The following is a 6000-nucleotide window of genomic DNA, read 5'->3' as shown; positions in this document are numbered from 1 at the left end:
ATAAAAACAGCAAGGTAACCAATGATAAAAGAGAGTGTAAACAGTATTGCAATGCTAGGAAACAAGGCCTAAGGTTCATACTTTCACTAGTGCAAATTCTCTCAACAATAATAACACAGATAGATCATATAACAATCCCTCAACATGCAACAAAGAGTCACTCTAAAGACACTAATAGCGGAGAACAAACGAAGAGATTATGGTAGGGTACGAAACCACCTCAAAGTTATTCTTTCGGATCAATCTATTCAAGAGTTCGTACTAGAATAACACCTTAAGACACAAATCAACCAAATCCCTAATGTCACCTAGATACTCCATTGTCACCTCAAGTATCCGTGGGCATGATTATACGATATGCATCACACATTCTCAGATTCATCTATTCAACCAACACAAAGTACTTCAAAGAGTGCCCCAAAGTTTCTACCGTAGAGTCAAGAACGTGTGCCGACCCCTATGCATAGGTTCATGGGCGAAACCCGCAAGTTGGTCACCAATACATACATCAAGTGGCACATGATATCCCATTGTCACCACAGATAATCATGGCAAGACATACATCAAGTGTTCTCATAAAAGACTCAATCCGATAAGACAACTTCAAAGGGAAAACTCAATTCATCACAAGAGAGTAGAGGGGGAGAAACATCATAAGATCCAACTATAATAGCAAAGCTCGGGATACATCAAGATCGTGCCATAGAGGGAACACGAGAGAGAACACGAGAGAGAGAGAGAGAGAGAGAGAGAGAGAGAGAGAGATCAAACACATAGCTACTGGTACATACCCTCAGCCTCGAGGGTGAACTACTCCCTCCTCGTCGTGGATAGCGTCGGGATGATGAAGATGGCCATCGGTGAAGGATCCCCCCTCCGGCAGGGTGCCGAAAAGGGCTCCCGAGGGGTTTCTGGTGGCTACAGCGGCTTGCGGCGGCGGAACTCTTGATCTATCTTGACATTCGATGGATTTAGGGTACGTAGGCTTATATAGGCGAAAGAAGTCGGTCGGGAGGTGCTCGAGGGGCCCACGAGACAGGGGGGCGTGCCCAGTAGGGGGGGGGGCGCCCCTATCTCCTGGCCTCCTCGAGGATCTTCTGATGTAAACTCCAAGTCTCCATGATGATATTCTTCCCAAAAATAACGCTGCCGAAGGTTTCATTCCATTTGGACTCCGTTTGATATTCCTTTTCTTCGAAATACTGAAACAGGCAATAAAACAACAATATGGGCTAGGCCTCCGGTTAATAGGTTAGTCCCAAAAGTAATATAAAAGTGTGTAATAAAGCCCATAATCACTCAAAACAGATAATAAAATAGCATGAATGCTTCATAAATTATAGATACGTTGGAGACGTATCACTCATTCACTTGTACATGTTGCAGCGCCAGGGCCAAAAGTTAAGGCGGCTATCAAACCTTTTTGGTTGTCATGACCCCGAGTATGTATCACCCGAATGGTCTAGGTCGGCGACACATCAGATCCCACTTTGGGCCAGGGCCATGGTGATCCTTTGGAGGATGAGGATGTGGGTGTGATCACCCAAGAGGTATGGCATGAGCATATATCCAATTGTTGATGCATTGCTAACTATATCCTCACACACGGTTTTTCCATATGTTTTGTTGATGCATAGGTTGATGATGATATGACCTTGGGGACATACAAGGTCCGGTCTGCATACGAGTTAAAGCCTAGGAGGGGAATCAATAAATACACACCTGAAGACTTCACCCATAAAGGCAGAAGGACAGTCAGCACCTCACAGATGGCAGCTTTGGATGACTATTTGGATGACGATGTGGATGACGTGGAGGAACCGGAGCCGGAGTCGGAGCCGGCGCGGGTTCCTCTTCCTAGGAAGGTGCAGAAGATTGGAGTCAAGAGGGGGGGAGGAGCCAACAAGCGCTCAAGAAACTAGTCATCGTCCTCTATTTGTAATGGTAGCTCTATGCCATACCTCTATGTTGGTGGTAATGTTGAACTTGTCGTGATGGTCACTCTATGTTGAACTTGTCGTGATGGTCACTCTAGGTAATGTTGAACTTGAAGCTGTTAGTAATGTTGAACTTGTCGTGATGGTCACTCTACGAAATGTCTTAGCTCATAGTAATGTTGAAATTATTGTTTATTCCGTGATGTAACTATCTATGACTTAAAATCACCCAGTTTGAGCAAAAGAAGGCAGGGCAACAAAGAGCAAAAGAAGGCAGGGGGCAAGTTACAGACCTATGTGGCGCCTAGCAAGCAGGCGCCACACTGTACAGTGCAGCGCCTAGCACTTGGGCGTTGCACTGTATAGTGTGGCGCCTGCATGCTAGGCGCCACACAGGTAGTCCAATAATCACGAGACTAACATCCTTGAACAATGTAGTCCGATGATCACGACCGAATACCTTGTCAAAAGCTTCGGCCTCCTTCACCGTGAACCCCTCCCCATCAACTTGTTCGTCGGGACCATCGTCATCTGAGTCCGATGCATATGCACAGGAAAAAGGGATGGAATGGTCCATTGTCTCCTGCAAATGATATTTGTCGAGATCACCCACATAGTTGTCATGGAGATCAACTTTCTTGTCATCGTCCGCATACTCATCATTCTCCTCTTGCAAAGCTTTATCTTGGTTGCTTGTAAACGGGCTCAATGTTGGCCTCACTTCTTGGGTCAAAAGAGGTTCAACAATTTCATCTGGCTTCAAGGGTGGGGGGCTACTAGCAACCAAAGGGGAGGGGCTCCGGTTCAAGTCCAAATGCATCTTTGAATCAACCTTCTTCGTTGCAAATAACTCAAGAGCCTTGTCTAGTGATTTGGCCACCGTCTCCTTGTATGCAACCCAACGTTGCTTCGAGTTGACACGCATTGTCTTCCAATGGATGTGCATTCCAAAACCAACATTATGCCTTCCTTCCAACTCAACAATATCACTAGGGTCCATCCAATTCAAATCTTTCGTAACTTGTTGCAAGAGCTCCGCATAGCTAGGACTACTATCAAACACCATGTCAATCTCATTCGGGTCCGGTTCAATATTGCCTTTCAAGAAGGCGTCTTTGTCCCCATGATGAACAAACACACATGTTCTTTCCATCCCTATAAGCATTCAAAGAACACAAGGTAACATTGTTTCCATGAGTAATAATCCAAGGATACAAACCCTAATATATATATATGAAACAACAAACCCTAACCATAACCCTAACCAAAACCATAACCCTAGCCCTAAACCTAACCCTAGCACCAACATAAGAACACCCATAAGAATAACCCTAACATACTAACAAAGCCTAATCATAGGACATTGGCAAACAAACATCTCACATCTCCATGCAAATCTCTAGATCCAAACAAAACTAGGGTTTCCCCAAACTAGCAACAAATGAGCAATTTGATAACATTACTTGGATCAAAACATGGGGATCGGAAAAGATTACCTTGAGGGAGGGTTTGACTTCGAAATCCACGGACAAATTCTTCAGATTTGCAAGATTTGGGAGATGATTTGAGAGGGGGAGAGAGTGGTAGAGGGGGCAAAGCTCGGGTTGGGAGTGGGAGAGTGTGTGGTGTGGGGGTAGTGGGGGAGGGGGGGCCAGCCGGATAAGTCACGGTGCAGCGCCCAAGCGCTAGGCGCTGCACTTTAAATGTGCGGCGCCTAAGCTCTAGGCGCTGCACATTATGTGGCGCATAACACCGAGGCGTTGCACAGCTGGCTGCGGGGCCAGGGCTGCCACGGTGGACTGGCGTGCAACGCCCGCTAGCTATCCGTTGCACCGTAGGATGTGGCGCCGACGTCTCGGGCGCTACACAAAAGGGTCAGGGGTGTGAAATAGTTTCACAACCAGTTCATTCTGTGAATTTATTTTGGTCCATAAGTCAAAATTGTCAAATTTGCCCTAGGATGGCCGTTGCCGCGTCTGCTCGATCGATCGATCGGCTCAGTAATCAGTTTCAGAGCGCGGGGCTGCGCTACGTAGGCCATGTGCTCGTGGAGTTCGGTCCCGTGAACCCGGTCGCCTGTTCGGCGTACAACGGCACGATCGTGTCATGTGTCGTCGCGGCGTGCAGGGAGAGCCATGCTTGGCCACAGCAGCAGCTGCCGCCCGTGGGTCGACGCGCGTGTTCCACAGTGTCACGCAGTGGGTCGGCGATAGGTTAAAAATAAGGGCGCTGTAACCATATACTGTTCATGTTTCTGTACCTCAGTGGACTGAGTTCTGAGACGCTGTCATCGGAACATGCAATTCGCTCGTGCCACTCGGGGCTAGCGTGCACGTGTAAACGTACCCACGACGAACGAATTTAGGACAGTGGGCGATGAACAAGCCTAAGAAAGACAACCAGTCTCGTTTTTTTAAAGGACAACCAGTATCAGTATGGTTTTTTATACAGTTTTGCTATTTCTCAACCGCCTGAAATTTTTCAAGTGCTAGTCAGTTTTTTTTGTGTGCATGATGGACCTTACCGGAGAAGAAATAACAACATCGAAAAAGAAGCAGCCCCACTGTCTATCAAAACTTCTACAACTGGGCGGCTCAAACGCCTGGCCGGACAGCCCAGTTACACTGACCGGGAAAAATAATAATTTAAATGGGCGTCTCAAACGGGCCACAAACGCTAAGGCTGGCTGGCACCCATCATATCAGCCCAAATCCAGGACAGCGCAGGAGCCAAAGTTGCGTCTGCCGCCCATGTACCCGGAGCCCGGCACGGAATCGTGGACATCTTCGACGACAACGAGTAGTGTAGTGTAGGTTTAATTAGTTGATCTGTGTATTATGTAGATGTTTCTTTTGCATACTTTGTATGGTTTTAAGATTTCAACTATGAGGAGTTCTGATGCAGAGAAGGATAATTGAGTAGTGCCTGTTCAGTACCCGCAGACGCACCTGGGCATCCAGAACGAAGAACCCTAGCCTTCAGAAGGATTTCGAAGTGGGAATTGATCCAGGGACTCTGTCGCCGCATCACCGCCCCGAGAGGGCATCATCACCATTCGTTTTCATCATCACTGCCCTATCCCCATCTCTTTGTAATGCATTAGCCGGTGTGGATTCACCTTTGTATTACTTTGATGCTATCGCCATGCTCATCATAATTCATGCGTGATGTTTGTACCCTTCATGTGTGAGTAGTTTCCCTAGTTCTCGGGTATATGGGGGAACCTTAGTATATTCACGATTGAATAATAATAAGATTCGTGAACCTCTTTGTATGTTTATATTAGTAATCTTCTTGATGTGTCGGCTATCCAAAACATGTTTCTTTTGGACGGAAGGTTATTACTATTGGTGCGAAGGTGCGAAGCTGAGGTCAGTGGTGACAGTGATTATCTCGCTCAGTCCCATATCATTGTAACAGGGGACAAACGGAGACCACCTTAGCCGCGTCCACGGGAAAACCTTGATTACCATTTGGTAGCCGGAGAGGGGATGAATGGTAGTGGTGCTTGGGATACGAGGTTGCTGCATGTATCCATGTATCTACACTTGGCTCCGTCCACTTGTAGAAACATATAAAGTGGCTTAGGAATCTGAATTAGAATTATACATAGGCATCGGTCGTGTTAGACATGTACCGCTGGGTAATTCAGACTTCATGGGAACGCTTTAGTCCTATTGATTTCAACAATCGTTACTCACGTCTCACGCTCCTTTACTTTACACTTGTCATTTATTTCCTTGTTCGCAGCAATCATCCAAAAAACTAAACTTTCGTTTCCCTTTGCTATGGATTGCAACTAAACTGTTGGCACTATAATTTAAACCACTACGAAAGGTAAAGACCGATTCATGTGCTCCCTATGGGATCGATACTCTTACTTTGGAAAGGCTACAACTAAACCGGTTGCACTTGCAGGCCATCACCGACTCAACTTCGTCCCCATTAAAAATCTCCGCTCGAAACAAACCCTACCTCACTCTCTCACCCTCTGCTCCGGTGACCTCAAGGGCAAAGGGACGGGCGATGAAATCGTGATTACCGATGCTCTGTCCGTCTCCCT

The sequence above is a fragment of the Triticum dicoccoides genome, chromosome 2B (genome assembly GCF_002162155.2).
Source record: "Triticum dicoccoides isolate Atlit2015 ecotype Zavitan chromosome 2B, WEW_v2.0, whole genome shotgun sequence".
Taxonomy (NCBI): Eukaryota; Viridiplantae; Streptophyta; class Magnoliopsida; order Poales; family Poaceae; genus Triticum; species Triticum dicoccoides.
This window is presented reverse-complemented; position numbering follows the sequence as displayed.